General features: G+C 45.3%; 1 protein-coding gene across 1 annotated transcript in view; it reads left to right on the top strand.

The window, feature by feature from the left end:
* Positions 1-24518, top strand: part of LOC126522076 (uncharacterized) — a 208200-nt gene that overhangs the window by 179746 nt on the left and 3936 nt on the right. The window lies entirely within an intron of this gene.

Raw genomic sequence — 24518 nt, 5'->3', positions numbered from 1 at the left:
ACGGCAGGAAGACCTCTAAGAATGATCTGATAAGCTCCCATAAGTGTAACTTGAACAAACATTTGCACTAGCGTGAGGATCTTTATGCAGTGCGTCTAACTACGAGTTGACACATTCTTTAATGTTTGTATTTAGTTTCGGGAGCTCTTTCTTTAAAAGATAATACATGTAGTAGCTGCACAATCAAGTACCAGCGACTATAGTGCCAAACTGCGAGGTTTTCTGTATTTTGTGCGCTCTGATGCGTAATAAATTTGCCAGCGCAGTGCGAAACAATCAAAAAGACTACAAGGGCTGATAAATCAAACGCTTATGCAAAAGAAAAAGAAAGCAGTGTTCAACACTGGCTGATTCATTTTTATAAAATAGAGGACATGTTCGTGTTCTAGTCATTTAAAGATTGTGCAGTAATCATCGGAGGTGATTGTCAATGCAAGCGAATAGCCCGAGCGAACGAACGAGCGAGCAAACGAACAAAAGAGCGAATGAACAAACGAGAGTTAACGACCAGCTGAAAGAGCGAGCGAACAAACGAATGAAAGAGCGAATGAACAAACGAAAGAGTGAACGAGCAAACGAACTAGCGAACGAACGAACGAACGAACGAAAGAACGAAAGAGCGAATGAGCAAACGAAAGATCGAGTGAGCGAGCGAAAGAACATAAGAGCGAAAGAACAAACGAAAGGGTGAACGAGCAAACGAACGAAGTAGCGAACGAACGAACGAATGAACTAGTGAACGACCTAGCGAACGACCTAGCGAACGAACGACCTAGCGAACGAACGACCTAGCGAACGAACGAACGAACGAACGAACGAACGAACGAACGAACGAACGAACGAACGAACGAACGAACGAACGAACGAACGAACGAACGAACGAACGAACGAACGAACGAACGAGCGAGCGAGCGAACGAGCGAGTGAACGAGCGAGCGAACGAACGAAGGAGCGAACGAGCGAACGAACGAACGAAGGAGCGAACGAACGAACGAACGAACGAAGGAGCGAACGAACGAACGAACGAACGAACGAACGAACGAACGAACGAACGAACGAACGAACGAACGAACGAGCGAGCGAGCGAGCGAGCGAACGAGCGAGCGAACGAGCGAACGAACGAAGGAGCGAACGAGCGAACGAGCGTTTTACTTCTTGAGCGGTCCACAAAGCTCACGCGCAACAGCACTTCTCCCTTTCCCTCCTCCCCGCAGCTCGCTTGCGTGAGAGCTCACACACGACAGTCCCCTCCCTACAAGTTGTTTGCATGGGAAGACGCGCCCTTTCTTTCGGCGCCTTTTTATCGCAAGTCCGACCACCGATCATCAACCACGGACCACCGCCAAACACGAAAACGGGTCACAGAGGGAAAAAAAAAAAGCTATTCGCTTCAATAGTTAAGCGACCACAACGTTGCGCCGTTGCTCCCTGCCTCACCACTTTAACCGAGAAAGCGGTAGCAGACCAGCCACGCTCTTGCGAGTCGAACTTGAACCCATGCTTGAACTGACGCACCCTCACTCGGATTTCGGGCACTGAAGTTCCAGTAATGTGTACGGGTCATGCGTCAAGAACAGGTTGCAGCTCGAACAAGGCAAGAAAGGAATCCGACGCTTGTCTGAATCTACCGTAAACTACAATCGTGCATATTGAATGAGTATTGACCGCTCGGGAAGAGGGCTCTGCTCTCCTCTCGAAGCACTAGATGTATAAGAAATGCGAAAGAAAGCCACAGGCAACCTCAGGTGTCAAATCTATTCTCAAGGGCCTACGACGCAGCGTCTGTACGCAAATACAGTGGTGGGTAATTTCCCCCGAGGTATGAAAGAGACCCCGAAGACAAATGGTATAAGCGTTGTTGTTCGGATCAAGGTTTCTTTCGGTCGAAAAAAAGGTCCAACGAGACTTTAAGAAGTCGAGCGCGTGAGATGCCACCAAGAGTCAAGAAAAGAAACCATTTTCACCCTTTCTTCGGCACTTTATTGCTGACGATGTCTAGATTCGGCGTGCCCTGCGAACACACGCAATAACTTTAGTCATTAGTCAACACCCCTCAATCACATCTGCATGTCTTCTTAATGCTGTTAGAACTTTCGATGATACTGCGTAAGCTAACAGATTCGCATAATTGAGTGGGCACCTTGACGCGAGATCAGGATGCAAATGGCTTCTGTTAGCAAAAAAAAAAAAAAAAGAGAGAAACAAGGAATCCTGGTCGCTCACAGTCTGGCTATACATTGGGCAGTTTTCGCTGACAGCCATCGTTTACCAGAATGCAGCTCTGTCTCAAGTTCAGCTTGTCGTTGTCGTTGCCGCGGCTAACATTACACAAATTGGTGGGAATGCCCATCGATGTATATATATAGTAAACTAGAAGAAGGGATACGGAGGGGCTCGATGAAGCATAGGGGTAATTAGCTGTGGTTGAAATTGTAAATGTAGAAAATAAAGAAAAAGTGAGAAATGAAAGTGTATGAAAAGATAACTTGTCGCCGGTGGGGACCACATCCGCAACCCTGTCATTGCACGTGCGAAGCACTACCTATTGTTCTAAACCGATGTTCCTCAATCCGTTCCGCTAATTTGGGTATTTATGTGGGATTTATTGTCTCTCTCTCTCTCTCTCTCTATACATACATACGTGCGTACGTACATACATACATACATACATACATACATACGTACGTACGTGCGTACGTACATACATACATACATACATACGTACATACGTACATACATACATAATACATAATACATAATACATACATACATACATACATACATACATACATACATACATACATACATACATACATACATACATACATACATACTGGAAGCCAAGGAACAGTGATAATGTTTATGCTGTTCTGCTGTTGGCCACGACGACTCGGATTTCATTCCCTGCCACGTCGGCAGCATTTATGCTAAGGAGGAATGCGACTGTTGCGTCATGATTAAGTTGCATGTCAAAGAGTTTGAGATAGTAAAAATTAGCTCCGAACTCATGGGTACGGCGTAACTCAAAGACAAATGTGTGGTTTCGGACGGCTAGATACTGTTAAATTATTATATAGTGGTTGACAGCAGCACTCGAATAGCATATACATATTAATGAAAGGTGCGTATTACTGCACATACCAAGACAAGCGCATGCCGAATAAAAAGACTTACCTTAAAAAAATGTTAATTTTATCAAATTTAGCGTCTCAGCCCCATATAGATGTGAAATTTACTGGCAGGAAGCATATACTTTTAACCTCTCCATGAAAACCCCAGCTCATTCTAATCCATTCTAAGAACGAGTGAAAAATATACACAGATACAGACTTATTCGTAAAAGCAGCATCAGAAAATTGTGGTGCCCGTTCAGTCTACTGTCTTCACAGTAGCAACTTCTCTAACAACGAACATCACCATTTAGTTTGGTTGATTACTCCAGAATAGACGTTCATTGCGGCAGTCACCTGGAGGGCTTCCTTTAAAAGTGTAGCCATAGCATGGCTTCAGGGTACGAAGGTAAGTTAAATGCGTAGCGAAGGGTATCCACTTTTTTTCTCTGCAGTGTGAAAGAAGTTAGACAGGGGATGTATAAACTCTCATTTCCTTAAAAAATAAACAAACGCAGAAATTAGTGTGCTCTGATAAAAGTATGCAACCTGCCGGTTTATTCACGTTCACACGCACGCACGCACGCAGAAATCTCACGGGAACGCTAAAGGATAAAGTGTAAAATGCGGTGCTGACGACCAGGCGCGCAAACATGTGTCGCGCGGTAGCAAGAGCCGTTAGGAACGGTCGTAAACAGCCGCTAACTCTTCTTGACGACAACAAAGCGGGTTGGACGCGGCTACAATGATGGCCGTCCACACATCGCATAAGGGGAAAAAAGAGGCACGAAAGTGTCTCAGGTGAAGCTTTTGCTGCTGGAACACCCATTTTTCTCCAGGTAATAAAAAACAAGGACAACGTTTTAACACCTGTTTATTTTCTGCGTCGTGCAGTAGGCACTGCTGCATTGACTCAAACGAAATGGGACTGTAGTTTAGTTTTTCTTCTTTTGTTGATTTATTCAGGCCTCCGCGTGCACCTCGAGTGTCAGCGTCTCGGCGGAGATGGAGCGACGAACACTACGTGCTTAAAGAAATAGAGCACTTCATTGTAGCTTTCAGAGCAGCATATGAACACGGGGACAAAAAGCGACTAGAACGTAGACCGTCGAATATAAACGAACAGAACACCTGGGACATGTTCGAGTCGTTTTTTATCGCCGTGCGCATATGCTGCGCTGAGAATTAACGTGGATTCCCAATTCCAAGTCGTCGAAGGCCTTGCCAACAAGGCACCTATGAGCGCCAGAGAACATTCTCTCGCTGTTGGTGATGTTATGGACAGAGTATGAGGAAATGCTGCTCAGAAATGTTCAGAGTGCCATTGTAAGAAGGGACAGATCTGATTTTCTCTATCGCATTGAAGTGGGCTTTTCATGCTGCTATACCGAGGCGTACACGTCGTGCGACGATGAATAGTATGTGACTGACACAGCGTAGCATACTGTGGAAAGAACAGTGTAGCAGGGACATCCTGCTGGTTATGGTGCTCAGGGTTTGTGCCTATTCCACTGAGAGAAACGTGAATACGCTGCAGCATTTCATCACACACCGGTAGAACTTATTTAGTTTGAAAAGCATACATACAGATATCTAAATCGTGAGCTCATTTTTAAAACCTTGCTTTTAGGAATAATGATATCTTTATGTAAGTCTTCAGACCACCCAAGGATTTGCCTGGCCTTTTGATTAGGCTTGGTGCCACCATTTCTCTCTCCTGCTAAAGTTCACCTATCTCGTCACCCAGTAGCTTTGACTACAAAACAAAATTTGTTAGCTCGCACTACGAGCGCTCAATGCCTGTTTAAATTCTTTCAACCAGTGCTGTCTTACCGGAATATATTTAGTTTCCCAACATTTTGCCACCTTGTGTGTACCTTACAGATAACGCTGCGCGTGACAGGATAATATTGTAGCGGTATCGTCAAGCATAGAGCTTGTGATACATGGCAAGACCTATGCGCAAAGCCGCCATTAGCATGTTATTTTTTCCTCTCTGCTTCTTCCTTCTTTCAGTAGTCTTAGGAGAAGCGCAATGACAAGCTCATAGATGAGGTAGCGGCGTGAAGTTTCGGAACAATACGCAGTGTCGTTTGACCTTGGTGTGATTTCGCCGCATAATTTTGGTGACAGTGTAATGCGCGACATAGCATGTTATGAAGAAAGCCGTATGGGTGGGAAATGCAAAGAGAAGGAAAAAAACAGACGATATTGGCGGTTTTACGCAGTAGATTTACATTGCGTCGAATGATGTCTGCCTGAAGCACCCACTTCAATATCACCCTTATGTTTATTTTGATTTCTTTCTTCCGCTGCACTAAGTCCCAATATTTAGCTCTTACACTAGAACTGACGATAAGAGAATATCAATACCAATATCAATATCAATACCTGTTCTAGCTTTAGACACATCATTAGCGAAGGCGGTTGGCCAATGGCAAAGCCCACTTAGGAAAGCAGGCCACCTTTGTAAATTCAACCCTTGTTTCACGATGACATCTCGCTCGCTTGCTCGTCGCGGCAAGTGCTGGGAGACGGCATGTGCACTTGGGCAAGCGCCATTTTCCAGCCCTTCCAGCGACGACGCTAAGTGGATCGAATCCTTTCTGTTGGAACAGCTTGGAATTCAATGCTACACCGACGTCGATGTGCCAACCGCGCGTCACCAGTCGTGTATAGATTTACCCTTTGGCAAGAACGTGTCTAGCATAGCAGTACAACCGATCGCGGTGTACCACAGCGACCACGAAGCTATGATCACTGTCGTAACGAATAGACAAAATAACGACGATAATAACCACGAAGTTACATATTTATTTATTCAATCAATATAGCAATAACCATATAGATCAATATAGTTGTCAATATAGTCAACCCAATAGAGCTTCGCTGGTTATCCTTCTTTACAGAATGGAAGGGCAGTAAAGTTTTTCTAAGACAATACTGTCTTCTTGTGTATCTGCGATCAGGCTACACAGCTGCAGCGAAAGCTTTGCTCCCACCTTGGTTCTTGGCTCAGCTACAAGTTCGACTGACAGTACCATGAATTCGAACGAAGGCACAACTCTCATACAAAAAATACAATGGTGCATACCCATCTATACACTGATGTTTCAGCCACCGTAGACTGTTCTGCAGGATCAGTGATTTTTCCTGCGAAAGTCACCGCCTTGAAGTTCAAGACATCGCATCAGACTACATCGACAGCCACGGAGCTTGCTGCTCTTTGTTGCACACCGCATAATTCGAGAGGAACCACCTAAAAAATGGAGCATTTTCAGTGGCTCTAACGCAGCTCTACATTGCTTACTTTTCGCCTTATGCCGTGGACTGTACGCACAAGTGCTAGAAATACGAGAGCTCCTTCATCGCCTCCTCGAGCAAGACACGACGTCACATTTCAGTGGCTCCCTAGCCACTGTGGAATAATAGGTAATGAACAGGCCGATGAAGCTGTTCGACCTGCTCGTGAAGAGGGCGTGTAGGAGCCAATCCCGCTGTCAAGAACAGATTCAGCAGTGCAACTTCGAGTCCTTGCTTATGATACCTTACAATCGTCATGGCACACTTAGTTTCAAGCACACACGTCCACATCGACTGCACTCCAGTCTCCGACTTCAGCCTCCACCTGGACTATCCCGAACCGAGACAACGGTACTTTACCGATTGTGGCTTGGCGCCACATTTACAAAGTGGTTGGCTTTCCGCATCGGATGGGAGGATAGTGCTGCGTGTGACCACTGTGGCGACGTGGGAACTATCGAACACGTTCTTTGTCATTGTCCCCGATAAAGCGCACACAGACAGTCAATCACTTCCGACCACACTGGCGCGTCTTGATGACCGGCCGCGTTCGGAGCAGAACGTCCTGGAACGCCGACTTGTGCAGTCGTCACACCACAAGACAGGGAAGTCACTCCTGAGATTTTTATGTTCGAGTGGCTTATTGGATACGCTGTAGTTCTCACGAACGTCCACGACGTTTCCTATCCCTTTTATTCCTTTTTTTTCGTTTCTTTACTTTATCTCTCCGCTGTACTCTCCGCCTTCATTTCCCCATCCCTTTCCCCCAGTGCAGGGTAGCAAACCAGAGTCTTATCCAGTTAACCTCCCTGCCTTTCCCATCCTGCTTACCTCTCTCTCTGCGTCACTTGACACGTACAGCATGACTGAGCAATTCAAGCGTATAAAGTTCTGTCCTTCTAATACTTTCTTCGATCCTACTGGCTTCCCGAAAAAGTACCTGGGCTTCATTCGTAAAATTCGCGCACACGCGGGGTGTGGTGTCCTCCAAGGTGATTTCGAAGGGACTAACAACCTCGCCAAGAATCTACGCCCCTCGCGTACTTTTCCCAACCAGTTCGCAAATGAGTTCGTTTGGACGTCGAGTTAGGGTGGACCCGTTTTGCGGGGTTCCACCGTCGCCAGAGAGGACGCGACAGTCAACCTCATTTGACGCGTCGTCCCCGGATTGTTCGATTCTTCTCAACCGGAAATTTGGCGGCTGTCCCGAGGAGCCTTTCTCGCAAAGCACGACCGTGTGCAAGCAGGCCGCGTCGCTTGATTGCTAGACAAAGGCACGGATAGACGAGCATAATCTAAAGACGTTCTCAGCAGCTCTGATGATGTATTCAACGCGTGCCGCTGACCCCGCGCAGCGGCAGGCTTTGAGGTGAGTGGTCGGTGCGTTTCCTGACAGTCTGGAAGTCGTTTAGGAATCGAATGTCTATCTACTGCACGTGGTACAGGTTACGGAAACCAACCGCCGGTCGTTTTCATGTTCGTTTAATCACCACTGCCTTCGTTCACAAAGAACGAACTTCCTTATGCCGAACGCCTGCTGTCTGTGTTATAACTGTTTAAACCTTTGAGTAGTAGCGGTATCTCGGTGAATGCGTCAATAAATACATTTGTGGCAACTTTGGCGTTAAACGGTACTGAATATTCTGTATTCTCGTCTCGTCATATTATTCAACCGCGTGATTTATTACTTTCCTGTGCACAGCAGCAATGAGCGGCAGAAAGTGCAAACAAAGCTCAAAGCGTGCTTAACAACGACAACTAGCCTAATAGGAACATTGCCAGATGTGCTAAACCCAAGCTGGTCAGATTTTCTGTAGGCTTTGGCAGCAGCCGCGTGCCAAATGAACATAATTAAGATCTTGCTCAGCGGAATCCTGACAACAAGTCTAAACTTTCCTAAAGTCCCAGATCCAACTCGTACCGCTTCTTTGGCGCAAATCTGCAACGCGTAATCCGCGGAGCGATGTTCACGAAAGGGACGAGGCCACTTTAGGGCTACGAAGATTATCCGATGCGCGACCCCGAGGCCTTCAGAGGCTTCAGAAGCTCTACAATCAAGGAGCGTTCGCGAAGTTTGTCGGGCCGCATCTTCGCTCTTACAGGATATGACATTTGCTCTTTTAGCATGCGCGGATCCATTCACCGTATTTGTCATTAAGCATAGTAGCCCATGTATTGTGGAATTGGCCACTAATGAGCTGCTCTCACGATGAACTTTCCAGCTCTCACACTGTTAGTGAATCTTCGATGTGTGCAGTCTGACGACTGTATATTTTTTCACAAATGGCTGCCTTGTTTATGGCTACGCGGGTAAGCAAAAGAGAGAGAGAAAGAAAAAATAACTTATAGCGCAATACCGCCACTGACGCTCTTCAGCTATACTGCTTGAGGGGGGTGACTTTATGCTTACATGGCAAATCCCAATGTGCAATACGATCGCACAAGGCCCAGACACGCGAGTAATAGAACATAGAAGAGACAACGACCTAATTGATTTCTACATCAAAGCTTTTATTGCGATAACAATTACATGGACTCTCCCGGCGCATTTTCATCATCGGTGTGATATATATATATATATATGTATATATATATATATACATACATATATTACTACACGTTTACGCCGTATATTTATTAAGGTGTGGATTGTTTACTATTCAACTGCAAAAATTGCCCGAATAAGGTCTTATGGCCTTGACTAAATTATTCCTCGAATTTTTTGGGAAAATTGCCGCACTCATGCACGTGATAAAATATTTCATTCACAGCGCATGCCTTTTGTTTTAAATATTCTCAAACTATTATAAAAAGTGCGAAACAATATTAGTGCTCACTGCATGATTGTGATGCAACTTCCCTGGCCCCATCCGCGTGCAGTTAAAGCAGAGTCCGAGGAGTTCGAACGCCACGCTAAACTTTGCTATCTCTGCCAGTGCTGCGGAAATGACTTTTTTTTTTTTACTAGGCGAAGCAAACTTTCCTGGATGTAGGCATTGTCGTGATTCTACACAGTATCATTTAGCATCGACAATCGTTTCATATTTATTTTTTTTCCTTCAGCATAATGACGTTAGCCATGAGCCGCACATTTTTATTTTACTTTAGGCCCACTGTACATTATTGATTATTTAGTAGACGCAATGCTGAGACTCTACAGAGCTCTCTTTCTCGGTTTTTTAAGATACAGTCTACCTGTACTGAACAACACCTGCAAGACAAATATTCGTGTTCTGCAAGCAGCGCAAGCTCAAGCACTCAGAGTTTGTCTTGGTTTGCCGAGATGCACGTCAACTGAGGCAACTATTGCGATTGCTCGGGACCATCCAATGCAGACTCACATCACGGTGGAAACCCTGAGAACGCATATCAGACATTTGGCACGGGCCCCCTATCACCACCTTGCAACACTACCTTCAGACAGGCACCAAGCATCATTCTCAAAAACTATTGTCAAGTACAACGACAAACTTCCCTCGGGCTTCACCGCTGCATCTAAACCATCGATGCCCCCTTGGTGCCTTGTCAGCCCCACAGTCCATCTCAACGTGCCAGGAATCGGGAAAAAGTCTGAGCTGTCGTCGCCTGTGCTGAAACAACTGTCTCTGCTTCTTCTGCACGAGAGGTACGCAGACACTGCACATATTTATACTGACGGTTCCACAAACATCCAGTGTTCGTCCGGTGCTGCAGTCGTCCCAGAAAGAGGTATTACCATCAGCTTTAGGACTGACCACCCAACGACATCTACATCTGCGGAACTAGCTGCTCTTCGAGCTGCACTTTGTTTTGTCAATCGGGAACCACCTCGACAATGGTCAATTTTCAGCGACTCAAAGGCAGCCCTACAATCTGTACTATCAGCTCTGCGTCGCGGGCCATCTGAACAGCTCGTATTCGATATAAGATGCCTACTTCATACATCACATGAGAAAGGACATCACGTGACGTTTCAGTGGCTGCCAAGTCACTGCGGCGTCATCGGAAATGAAGACGCCGATAAAGCCGCTCGGACAGCTCTTGAAGACACACAGGAAGAGGCCATACCACTTTCACGTTCCGACGCAGCCAGCAGACTTCAAGTGCTTGCACAGGAGATCACGCTCTCTCTATGGTGCACACCAAGCAGCCAGACCAACCGCAGCGATCATCAACACGACCTGCCCTCCTTGATGCATCTCTGTCTGCCAACCGGACTCCGCCGAAGTGAGGCCACCCTGCTTTATCGCTTATGGCTAGGGGTGGCCTTCACGAAATCTTACTCGTTTCGCATTGGAATGGCCGACAACGCTCTCTGCAATGCCTGTCTTTGCGAGGAGACGCTGGAACACATTCTGTGCGACTGTCCTGAATATAATGTTCAGAGACAGTCCATGGCGTCCGTTCTAGCGCACCTTGACAGTAGACCATTGTCAGTTGCAACCATTTTCACATATCGCCGACTGAAGACATCGCAGCTGAAGGCGACGAAGGGACTACTTCGGTTTATGAAGGATACGGGCTTGGACAAGCGACTGTGACAGTGATGTCACGTTCCACACAAGAGTGACAGACTGTAACCAACGATGTGTGTGCCGTGTTATGTGCCCTCTATCTCTTCTCCCCATCTTTCATCCCCCCCATCCCCATCCCATGTGTAGGGTAGCAAACCGGTTAGGCAAAACTGGTTAACCTCCCTGCCTTCCTTCTCCACTTTTTCCTTCCTTCCTTAGGCCTAAGTGTATAGTTTAATAGATGTGCGCCTCTTCTACGATGCTCGTCATCGCAATATAGCCTAAGTTGAGCGCTTTGTGAACGTCCCTGTACATTTGCGCCCCTTCCCTTCTCTCTCTTCCCCTTCTTCCTTTCCCCGGCGTAGGGTAGCCAACCAGACCCTTGACTGGTTAACATCCCTGCCTTCCTATATGTCTCTCTCTCTCTCTCGGGAACGTCCCGAAAGTTGCTGTATGATAGCTGGGAGTACTCGTCAAGTCAGGAAAGTTGAATAAGGCTGCCTAGATTTTATAATTTTCCTCCTGCATAATCTAATCTCGCTCTATCTGGATACAGAAGCGCAGATTGATGGCAGAAAAGAAGGCACGGGGAAATTTCAAAGACCGCAGGCCGGCATGACCAGCTATTCCAGTGGCGACGCTTTAAACGGAGCGGATCCAATTTTCTGTCCTCTCGGTTTTCGTTTTGCGGCTTTCGTTCATCCAACTTTGTCAACGTGGCGGCGTTGTTCCCTTATTATGCTCAGTGCCGTTTGCCAGCAATGGAAATCCACTCATACTCCAAATCCTTTCAATGAAAAAAAAAAGAGTATGTTGGCACGTAGAGTTGGCCGTTCTAAGTTTTTGTTTCCTGTCATATTCGTGCTACAATAGACAAGCACATCAACTAACGTGGCGGTATGAAATTGTGCACTGTATCTTTATTTATGTTTTTTTCTTTAACTTTATCACCCTCGTGCCTCGGAGCCATACACGAGTTCCCCCCGAAAAGACGTGATCCGCAATTACGTTAAAGGGCTTCTAAAATTCATTTTCAATTTTTCTCCAACATTGATTAGAAGAGCCACTTTCTGTAAACTTCTTTTTAAGCTAGTTTCTTCGCATAAACGTGTTAATGAGATTTCTTATTGTGAAATTAGCGAAAAAATCTTACGGCTGACATTTATTTAGCATTTTTTCTTTAATTGAACATAGCCGCGATGCAGGGAATATACAAATACTTCTATATACATCGAAAAATAAAACATATTAGGACGCATGTTCCAAATGCGATATTGAAACCGAACAGAAGTGAAGTCATGCCGTCGTAGTGTGTATACTATGGCTAGCGCCACTTACGATATATCCGTCCACTAAATCTGCTAAAAGAAGCATTGGCGTACAAGTTAAAAGTCACAATTTGCTGGATACAAGGTTTTAGGAAATTGTTAGCAAGAACGCTAACATATTTCTTAGCGAACTTCGAGGCCGGATATCTCGAAACTCGTGCTAGTCTTAAGGATTCTGGTTAAGCAAAGATGATATCACTATATAGCACTCGCCTTCAATTTCACAATCGCAACGAGGGCTATAAAGTGAATACTCATAAGTTAATTAGTTATTCTTCCTTATTATCCACCAGGACATTCCGATTTCTTGTGTAGGTAAATTATCCACTTTGCCAAAACGTATATCTGAAAAGACGCAACAACGCTTTACGTCACAATGTGGGAGGGGGGGGGGCGATGTTGAACAAAATTTGTTTGCAATAAAACGGAATTCCGGTGCTGTAGGCGGAAGCCAGAAGTAATACAGTGCTTAGGTAGAATTTTGCTCTTGCTCTAAGTGTTCTTAAAGTGAAGTTTTCGTTGCGAGCCCTCCGGCTTTTTGCTGATCGCGGCTGCTGCTGCTGTCTTGCAATATAACACACAAGGACGGGGCTCGCATGATGAATCGGTCAATGTATAGCCACCGATACTGACCCCGCCAATGCGCCTGTGACAAGGCTCTGTTCTTCGGGGAATTATGCAATGAACTAACGAACGAGACCTAAGTATTCTCACTGCAACAGACGTGCGCCTTGACACTCATAATTTCTACAATAAATGCCGTATTTTTCACGGTTTGGCGCATCTGTGCAGTCGGTTTCTTGCCGAGCAATGTGGGGCAATCCTAGAAGCAAATGCAATCCACGCGGTCACGTGGGTCACGCTAGTCACATGGTCGGGGGTCTCCGCGTACTGCCCGTTTTTCGGGGAGGGCACGTGACAGCTATGCTGAAGAATGAGGTGCAGAAGATGAACAGTCCTATGAGCATTAAACACTTCACGAAAGCCTCGATTCACATACATATGTATTCCGACACGTGCGTTGTACGTGCATTATGCTTTTCTTTTTCTTCTCAATCTAAAGCAGAACGATGTTTTGGCAACGGTATGTGTCAGTGCGTAACCAATCAAATTCCCAATCTAATTAGATAAAAAGACAGCACATGGAAATGATTGTATATGAGAGAGCCACTGTACTTGACCGTCCACTTCTAGAGAAACACCCCATAAGTATTCGAGTGTTCAAATTTGCAGCTTAAACTTGAATTGAGCACCTACAGTCAAACTGTGCTAAATTTTTCCTTTCACGTTTCAGTATTATTTTTGTACGCCAGATGTCTTACTAGCCTTTTGTAGAATAAATGAAGATATTTTCGACGGAATGTTAATTGCGTGTTTCTCTTATGAGTATGCGATGTTTTTTACAGCTCGCTGTTAGTGTCCACTACTTCTGCGCTACCCGCCGCGTAGCCCACTGGCTGTGGTGTTGCGCTACTGAGATCTAGGACGCGGGTTCGATACCGGCCGCGGTGGCTGTATCTCCATGGCGGTGAAATGCAAGGACGCTCGTGTACTCAGATTTAGGCGGACGTTAAGGAACCCCAGGTGGTCAGAGTTAATCCGGAGCTACCCGCTAAGACGTGTCTCGTAGTCAGGTGGTGGTTTTGGCACGTAAGACCTCAGACTTGGTGTGTTGGACACATGGTCAGTACTTGTTGTATGGTCATTTTTGGTCATTCTTGTGGCTTTCATTCATCGACATTACGATAAACAGTTACTTGTTGCTTGGCGCCTATTGTTCAAGAAGCGCCCTCTGTTTTGCCGACTGACCGTTCGGACGTCGTATTAAGCACATGCGAATGCCAGTGCGATTATAGCCTTCAACAGACGATTGTTTGGTGCCTGACCGAATCGGAACTGGGTTTAAGTATCGGTCCCATTACCTGCGCGTGGAAAAGTAAACAATAGTACCATACGTAAGCAATCACACACGTAGTGAATGGAAGTTCGCTCAAGGCTTCGAAAACCAGCCCACTGTGGATTAAACACTGACTGACTGATTTATTCTCGTTTAGAAGTAGAGGGTGGGACTCTTTGGGGAGAAGGATGAATCGTTCAGTTGCGCTGCACTTCGTTTAGTCGATCTCAGGAGGGCGTCTTGGTCAACATCCGAGTCGGTCGACGAGTGGTCTGCTCTGCTGAGTCTGGAGCTGGTCGGAAGAGGGGTCAATTGGACCACCTTCCCAATCCCCTTCCCCGTTACGCCACTCTCTGCAAGCCAACCTGGCTCCTATATTTGGCAAATAAAAGCTGCACGTTTAAATCCGTGATCTGTTGGTCATAGTAACCTTCGTTTTGGAGTCATTGTTGTGAAGATTTTGTACGCAAAAATAGCTGGGCTCAGCTCAGTGAGCCTGACACAAATCAAACCTGAAGGATAAACGCATAAGCATAATAAAAGGCCTAATTATAAGTGGGAGCTCATGGTTGCAAGTCAAGTATGTGAAATTCGGAAGTTCTAGTTTCCTTAGTTTTCTTTTAGTTGTAACTATGTAAATGATAAAATAATATCAGCGGCTTTTATGTGTGATCGCTGCTAAAGTGTTGAAACGTCGGAGTTTACCTGCTGGTTAAATTTTATACCTTCCTCTTTTCACACTGATGGCAGCCCCAACCGGACGCTTTTCCCGTTAACTTTCGTACCTTTTCTATTTTGATATTTCTCTCTGCGTACATCATTGGATCAACTATACTGATTTTGGCTGGTTATCTTACTTTTCTCGGCAGCGCTTCTCAGAGCGCGCCACGAATTCCGCCCCAGTGAGCCCGACACGCTCTCCGACGAGCCTGTCTTTTGTCAAAAACAAGTGGGCTGTCCGCTGGGTTCGTTTCCCTAATTGAATTTGTCGCGCTCCTGCACTTTTTTCTCTCCTATTTTCGAGGTTGTGCCATCATTTATGTGCAATTCGTTTGGTTTTACTCGTCTTTTAGATGATAGAGAAAAAGAAAAGCCATTGTAAGATACCCGCGATATGTAGTTAAACGAGCTGTCGTCTTCCTTGCGGAAAGCACCTTCCTTCCTTTTATCTACGCCGCAGGGCAGCGCGGCAAAATTTGTCCGCCGTTTACTAGGAGCTTTTTCTCGTCTCGCATTGCTGATGCCACTCCAGCCGACACTTTCTTCATTTTAGTTTTGGTCACTCTTTTTTACCTTTCTTTTTTTCTTTTTGGCCGTGCTAGACGTATCACGTTTGTTCATACTACCCTTCTGACGCCTCATAAAGTGCGGGGCTCTGGCTTTTCCGGGGGGAATCCTTAGAATCGTGCGTTAAAGAAGCACTGGCGCTTGAGAGTGCGATAACATTGTGAGCACGTGAAACTGAAATTTAAATATTTTTAAGATTGCTTAGTGCACCCCACCGTGACGTGTGTTCCTTACGCCTTGTCACGACGTGTATTGGATTAGTGCTTAGGCTAAGAGGAAGCTTTAGCTAGGGTGCTCCTATCTAAATACGTTTAAAAGGACGCTTCCTTTTTCTCGGCAACCACTGCACCAAATTTGGCTAGTTTTGTTGCATTTAAAAGGAAAACTTAAAATCTAGGGACTGTTTGTGTCGGATTTTTGATTTAGGTCGTCAATGTTTTACTAAAAATTGGCGAAAATCGCAAATTTTTAGAAAACGAAACTATCATGTTTACAATACCGTAACTCAGCAATGAAAAATGATATCACAATTTTGTGGATTGCATCTCATACTACATCAAAAGCGGACAAAATTGATATCTTACACATGAATGTCAAAAAGATAATAAAATGGAAATACAGCTTTCGCAGAACCCTTGTACACAACGTAACAAATTCACGTAAGATATAAACGGACATATCAAATTTGTCCGCTTTCAGTGGTCTAGTGGATGCCGTTTACAGAACCGCGATATCTGCTCTTGATTCAGAGCAAATAATTTGTAAACTTAGTGCTTCTATTTTTTCAAGATTTTGAATTTTGAAAATTGTTTTAACAAAATGCAAGCCGGAAGTAGAAATTCCGCTTCCAACAGTCACTAGAATTGAACCTTCTCTCTCGAATACAACAAATTTCATTAAAATCTGTCTAGGGGTTACCCCAGAAAAACGTTTTCACGTTTTACAAATATTTGAATAGCCCGCGTTGGACTTAGGCCCGAGCTAAAGCTTCCTCTTAATGGAGCACGTCTGCTCTGCGCATCCATTAACAAGAATCCGTAGACGCACATGATGATTTGTATTCGTGCAATTATTATTTGTCATCATGTAATAGTTAACACGAAAACACTACACGTCGAGACTTGAATCAAAAGAAATGAGCACGAAATGTCCGACAGCACAACGTGACCTGAATTTTTGAGCTTTTGCAACTTCATATTCACTGTGCAATAAGAACATTATTACATAATAAGCTTGAATGTCATATCGTTCAAGTATTTCCGGAAGCAATCGGTCAGTGTAAGTAGAGTTGCAAAGAGTCTGCGAATCAAATTATTTAAGGGCACTGTTTTGTGCATCGGCCTGCTCACGTCTCTGTGGCCACCGTTTACGAAAGCGGCCTATACTCGTTCTGCCCAGTTAGCATTAGGGCAAGCTAAGGGCAAGCATGTCGAGGCCCGGCGACAATCTGGCGCAAGTGAAAGCGAAGAACAGCGCCTAGCAACAACATTCTCAAACGCAGGCAACAATCACGCCGGAAGCCCCGGACGCAAGCGAGAAGACGTCTGCTATCGAGAACAAGCTGACAATATGGAGCATATGGAGATCACAAGATTCTCGAATAGTATTTCGCATTGTTTTCACAGACTGCAGGGGGTTTCGCAGCGCAGACAATTACGGTGCGCAAAAAAGAAATGAAAGAAAAAGAAAGTGTCAGTTTTGCGTTGTTTCTTTGGCTATGCGAAAAACCTCGCTGTGATTTTTTTTTTTACTCAGTCCCTTCGTGCACAATGCTGACGGAGCAGACGTAAGGCTCCCAAGTGCGCTATTGGTTAGACCAGAATGCACGTAAAAGGCCAGATTTAGCAGGTGTTTCGCAAAAGTGTTACTTTGTTTCCGACGCACTTGCGAACGTATTGCCCATAGTGCATACCTCCTGCGTATTGTGTCAGCAACCAGGTGTTAGATGGGTCGGTCTCCCCATACGTTTTTATTCGTAAAAAGAAAAAAAAATGGAAAGAAAGCAAGGAGAGAAAAAATAGCTGAGTCTCTGCGTGCTTCGCTGCAAAATGACGTTCGAGTGCGTAATAGCGGCGGTGGTCTGTACATTGGTGGTGGCCTCCTATCTATGCCGCAGCGTGACCTTCGAGATTGCACGCCTTAGCAATCTCGGTGACCGGGGCCACAAAAGCCTAAATTTGGTTGCGTACTGCAGACGGTCACATTCGCAGGCACAGCATGACGAGTTTACGTGCCACAGCCTGTGGCTAGAGTTCTAAATCTGAAGAAAGTTACTGCAGGTGTCTTGTATGAACTATTTGTAAAGGTGCATGCACTTTTAATTGGTAAACACTTCTTTTGCGACAACAATGTAATTTTCTACACTAGGTAGACACATAGCTTCTGCTATCATCTGCTATATGCCGCTCATGATGCGCCTTGCATACAACGTGTTTAATGTGTGCTGTCTTTTTTCTTTGTCGGCAATACGCGTGGAGATCAGTCGCAGGAGTGCCTAGAAAATTATAATGATTATTTACAACAGTCAATTAGTCAACCAGGTAGCCAGTTACAATAGCTCCATGTACTACCTGACAGGATGTTCAGAATATAATATAAATAAGCTTAAATCTTGCTCTATATCAGTAATTCCACACTATGTCACTATTTCTTTAGAATGTTAAATCCTTGAGAGGCGTGTGTAGCACTGATACAATACTCCGTGGACCAAGAAAATTTTCTTTGTTGAAAGACTGCTCATCAAGTCGATTGAGAGCTGTTCTCAAAACACGTCCATGTGAGTCTCATCCACACGGTGCAGCTAACCTACGTGGTCTTGCTCATAAATCGCCGCTTCAGGTGCACTATGCCGAACTGGTGCCAGCAAGGCGCAGATACTGCCCGTGAAGCCGCTGTGCTTTTGTGCGATGTGCGACGCCCCTCCAAGATTTGGCTGCACATTTTTGCGTCCTATTCTGTACAATCTTGTGTGATTAGATATTTTACGTACCTGAGGCTTCAGACAACATGACAAACAAGTGGAAACGCTGAATATAATTTATTATCTGAAGTGAAGCTCTCGCAGCTATTTTGGCCGCACATATCACGCATCAGAGGTTACAGACAAAAGGCTTCGCTAATCAATGCGAACACAAATTGTAATTTGTTATTTCACTAATTTCAGATCTAAGCATTTCTTTTGGTGACTTTCAAGAAATGTTGGCGACAGCAGCGTTTTGCCACGTCTCCTCGCCCCAACACTTTACTTACCAGGACTTCGCTCACGGTTAGGGTGACGTTAATTACCACGGGTGACTAGGGTGACTTTTAAGTTACCACTTCAACCTAACATTTATTACTAATGCACGCTTAATAAGCTACCATTGCGATTCCTGACCCAAATATTATTGTTTCTTTCAATTCCCCATATGAAGAGCGGAGTGCGTCGTTTGACGAAAGCAATTTGTATTTTTCCAAAAAAAAACTAGGCACAGGTACTGTATATCTAGCGTCGTGCAAAGTTTCCAGGACTCCTTCTGTACGCATCTGTCTGAATGTGCTTCCGTGATCCAGCTGGTTAAACTTTTGTTTTGTTACCGCTACTCCAAATGTCACAATGAGTTGCGAGTGTAAGCGATTACTATACGGAACAAAGTAGTTAGAGTTAGAACTAGTAGAGCAGGAGCACACCAAAGGCGATTACAGTACAGAACAAAGCAGTTAAAGGTAGAACTAGTAGACTAGGCGCGTACCAAAGACGTTATTTCTCCAATTATACACCATACAATGGACTTCCGATTCTGCAATCTTCTTTCTTTCTTTTTAGAATTTGCCGCAAGGCGTAACGAGAAAGTGAAGTTTAAAAAGAAGCATGCAGCTTTGGCGGGTATCATGCGGGAAATGCAGGAATGTCCCTGAGAACTTGCCCATCGTCCGTGCTGGTAAAACTCGTTCGCACCCAAAGTACCGGATTTATATAATGTTATGGCTTCAACTAAATTATGTATTCAAAGGGTGCAACACCGGGCTATCACCATGGCTGTCGCGCACTTCGACGCAGAAGAGCACCTATCGCCTTCATGAATTTTCTTACTTTCTTTATTTGGGGACCACGAAATGGCAGTTAGTATGTCATTAACAAAATAGGACAGGTATTAAAGCACTCGTGTCTTCACTAGTGCTTTGATGCAGCAGTGGAAAAAATGTGCCCTTCTCGGTTAGGTCACTAAGAAACATTTGACGTTGTTGCCATTCAGTTTGATTGTACTGACGCACTTTTTGCTGCATTTATTCCAAAGTGTTTGAAAACGAGGTAACTTGAGTGTTTTTGTACTTGGGCAAAGGGACGAAAGGTAAGGGTAGGAGAAAAAATTGTGATAATTTGGTTTACGAAAAAAAGTTTTGGAGGACGCTTAAGCTTCGCCTTTAAGAGCGGAACGCGATAGCATTCAACGATCCCTGATTGCTTCTCACAATTCCCTGCAACTGCAGCTTATGTAACTGTAATGTTTACCGGGAAACGCTTGCAGCGAGCGCTATGCATGAAGTCGAGCTTTGTGGTTCTTTTTCTGATGCTGTGCAAGGAACCGAGGGGCTCGCAACGATCTTACTATACTCGCGGACAACTCTCTGTAGCTATGAAGGGAAAGCTACGGAGGCAAATCGCACATAAGTGAGAGCCCCTCTGAAGAGAGTCCCGCATTTTAATCCAGGTTCGTTTAGGCTGGAAAAGACCAGATATAAACACCCTATTAGCAACAGTTAAATAAGAGAGAATACACCACTGAGTGTAAAGGTTTACTTATGTTGCGGCTCGTCCTTTCCGCGTCTAGGGAAACGCGAAATCGTAGCACGTAGAAGCTGCGTCGATTCGGCGTCTGTTCCGAGCAACCAAAAGCATTCTCAAACGCTGGTGGACTACTTGGCGCTGTAACCATTTCCTTTCTCTATGCTGTAACACAAGTGCAGGTGCCACGCACCCGTGGCTTTCCCTTCATAGCCACAGAAAGTTGTCCGCTAGTATAAGACAGACCTCATACGGCACTGTTAGAATCGCACCGCTGGCACGAGTTGATAGGGTCTCGGTGCTGACGCCCGTTATTGCAAGTGGGTCGCAAGCCCCAAGGGTAGCGTTGGCCTGGCGGCCTGGGGCACTGGAAGCATCTGGAGGTCCCGGCAAAGCATGAGAAGACTGGTAACAGAACAACTTGTTTATTCTAACATAGCAAAAGAGCGGCCGGTCAGTTCGACCGAAGTGGAGAGACGGGAGAGCACGTAACTCAACAGTACAAATCGGAGCCTCTCTCCTGGCGTCCGGGGGCAGCTGCTCTTATACCCTCGGCGTCGCGGTCCAAAAGGGAAGGTGACGGGAAGAGCCCACGCGACGGCGGAGCAAGAGCCCACGACGGCGCGCACGGTCGAGCCGAGAGACATGTTGAGCCGAGAGACATGGTGAACCGAGTGCAGTGACGCATCGCCAACCCGCCCACACGACGGCGCGCACGGTTGAGCCGAGAGACCTCCTGGCTCCTCATTTGGGGAACTCCGCTCCCCGGCTGCCGCGCTTTGACAAGCGAGGGCACACACACACACACACGCACACACGAAGACACGTGGCACTGAAACACGCCTGGACACGCTTGGCGGGTAGGCGTTGCGGCGGCGTCGAGCGGGCCAAAATGTCCGCCGCTTTGAACAAAGCCCCGGCGTCCGTTGCATCCGCGCCGGCATTACCGCGCGTTGTAGGCGAAACGTAACAGCACCTGGAAAACGCTGTCGCGTTAAAAAAGGGATTTGTGTTTGAGTTTCCGCGTAACACAATAGTGTTTTCTTGTATATTAAAAGTAAAATCCGACGATATGATGTATGTAGGTTGTGTGTTGTTCTTTAAAAATTTTCAGACGCATTTTACTTTGAAATGTTCAATTAGTTCAGTAACTTCTTTCTGCTACACCGCGGGTCTGCAGGGTTCGGTACGGGCGGTTGAGTTTGCATGGTTCGAAATAATGTTTGCTGAAACGACGTCCGACGCTGGACGCCGACGCCTACGCCTGATTTTCTGCGACACGGAGCCCAAGACTATCGCGTTAAAAAAAAAAAAGAACCTAGGTTACTTCAGAGGCCGCGGCAGCTGGGTGCCATGGAACAGGGAAAGTAATCAGAAATAGGTTTGCAAGTATATGGCATGTGGACTGGAAGTAAGTGGGAGAAATCGAAAAAGAAGGGCTTCGTTTTTTAAAGGCGGCAGACCTGTGTAACATTCCATAACCACAAGTTAAATTCTGGTGAAGTAGAACCTCGGACAAAGAGATAGCGGTTTCGGACACGTTGTTTCGATGATTTTCCTTGCATAAAAGGGTTCACGCTTCCTATTGAATATTTTTGCAGCGCTCGTGCAATCTCCTCATTGTCTTCGTGCGATTAGACGAGACACCACCCGGAGAAATCGATCGTGATCAATTGCATCTTAACGAAATTATACCAAATTGAGCAACACCTCACAAGAAACGCAAATATTTTGATAATGCCCTTCGTAAGGGTTACGTGTGGAGCAGCCGTTGTTGGCTTTGAACACGTGACCGTTTACTGTTAACGGCCTCAAATGAATCGTTATGAAACTAGATATCTTCAATAGTTAATGTTGACCATAAAGAGTGACTTTCATAATACAAAGCTTGTTCTTGCTATATTCGTCAGTTGTGAAACGACGCGCAAATGAACAGTCAATCGAGCGCCAAATCACAATATAACCGAAATTCAATAATTTTTTACGTGCCTAATTTTCCAGATAGATTGAAATTTGTGTCGTACATGACTCTTAACAGGCCAAATATATCCAAAATTTATCACGATATAGTTGTAATTAGTATTTCAATGCATCTTCGCCGACATTTCTAGGGGACGTTTTGTGCGACATTGTCCACCTATCTATAGTTGCAAGAATAGCTTTACTTTACACGTAGTGATGGCGTTGTGGCTTTGGTGTTCGATCCCACCCCAGGGTGCGAAATCGAATTCCGACCGTGGCAGTCGCATCTTGATGAGGGTGAAATGCAAAAACGCCCGTGTAACGTGCATTGGATGCACGGTAAAGAACATCAGGTGGCCAAAATTAATCCGGAGTTCCCCTCACTACAGCGTGCCTCAAACTATATCTTGGGTTTTCTACGTTACCCCATAATTTAATTCTTAATAACGTCGCTGCAAAACCATTTCCACTACGAAGTACAATAGGAAGTTTTTCTTGTATGGATCACTGTATAGTGCGACTATTACATAATGTTGTCTTAAATGCATATGTCCTTGCACAGAATATCATGCTGACATGATGTCTCTATGCTATCTCTCACTACGCTGTTTGAAGTGTTGCAAACAGTTTCTATGCAAATGATAATTTACAGTGGTTTGTACGGTAACACAAGCTTAAACGAGAATACACCTTGCCAGGGAACAATGTAACTCATGCTCCTGGATGCACATATCAACACAGCTACAAGTTTATTTTGTGTGCTTGCGTAAGTGTGAAGGCAAACAAGGTAAAGTTGGAAACGTCCACGTATCTTGGTAGTTAAACGGTGCGGTGAGCAAATGGCACTGCGAAAACAAACTTCGGCAGTTGTATGTGATGATATACGAGAGTGAAACGTTTCATGTCGAAAATTCACGGAACTTATCCTATCGAATCTAGTTCTGTTAGTACGACAGCTTGTAGTACTAACGCTACAGCGCACAGCGCTATATATCACGGCTCAGCTGTGCAATGCATTTAAACAGACACTGAATGTTATAGAAGGTGGCTCTACTGCACTGGGCGCCCTCAAGCGATTTTGACACGCTGAGCTCGCGTGCAAATATTGCGCGATATAGTTTCGGTCTATCCCGCACATGTTATTCCGCGTGTCCCCCTAGGACGTGAATAGAATTAAACGAGGAAGACTATACAAGTAGACAGTGACGCTTGTAACAGTACGCATAAAGTAGACATCCTCTTTAATTAGGCGTGGAGGTGTTGTGCAGGATTGTTACTACGCGGGGCTGTCCAGCATCCGTAGTGTACTCGTAATCATAATAGAGGTAGTTGTCATCCTCGTAGTCGTCATTATTATCACCATCATAATCGTCTTCATCCCTAAGCGAACTGCAAGACGAAGACGTCTCCCAGCGAGATCCAGTTAACCTGGTCCTGGTGTCAGTCGATTGTAGCCTACACCTGTCGACTTGCTTAACTTAATTATCGGTCGATTTCATCCACAACCACTATCGGTTATCACTTGCCTCAGTCGCTATTGCGTTAATTTAATAGACCCCAAGTTATTTTTATAGTGTTCTTTGCCTAGACGTTACGTATGAATTCACAAAACTCACTCGTGTAAAAATGGGACATGCCATATTTATTTTACTTGGGCTTACGTTTTGGATGAGGTGGAAAGTATACCCTGCGTCCAAGCCATATCCAGAACTAACGAGAAGCAAAGGCACCGACTACAGGCGACTCCAGAGCAATACCTTTACCCACAGAAGCTTACTCTGAGAAGTATACTGTGCGTGGCGAGCGATGGCCCGGGTCCGGAGTGATGGCCCACGCACTAGAAATGTTCAGAGGTCAAAACTGCCTTCGCTCTTGCGAAGAAAAAATAAACCTTGGCTGTTTGTTGCATCTGTGTTTTTATTAGGCGCCATGACCCTGAGTTCAGAAACCCACAGCCCTGGAGTGCTTAAAAAGGCTCAACTAGAAAATTACACCTTAGGCTTGGTTTGGTTCCAACTGTGGCGCATGATTGCCGTACGTAGGACAGTTTTTCTTAGTCTGTACGTAGTTTTGTGAGGGACTGACGCCTTGGATTTGCATAAATCTTTAGGATCTTGAGTATTTTGCTGGCAGAAAAATTTTAACAAACCACATCCCGTAATTTCATTTATAGTGTATTTGGCCTTCAACGCACCAAAGCTCTAATTTGAGATACAGAAGCAGTCCGTACAAAGGAGGGGGGGGGGAAGTGGCTCATCATAATAATTATTAACACCTGGGCTTTCTTAACATACCGCTTGGTCTTATCGCAGGCGCGTTTTTACATTCTGCCAGCACAGGGACGTGACCAGCCCTGACAAAACCCCTTTCCGC

This window comes from Dermacentor andersoni, chromosome 6 (genome assembly GCF_023375885.2).
Source record: "Dermacentor andersoni chromosome 6, qqDerAnde1_hic_scaffold, whole genome shotgun sequence".
Classification (NCBI taxonomy): domain Eukaryota; kingdom Metazoa; phylum Arthropoda; class Arachnida; order Ixodida; family Ixodidae; genus Dermacentor; species Dermacentor andersoni.
Note: the sequence above shows the minus strand (reverse complement) of the source record. Positions and strands in the feature narration are given on the sequence as shown.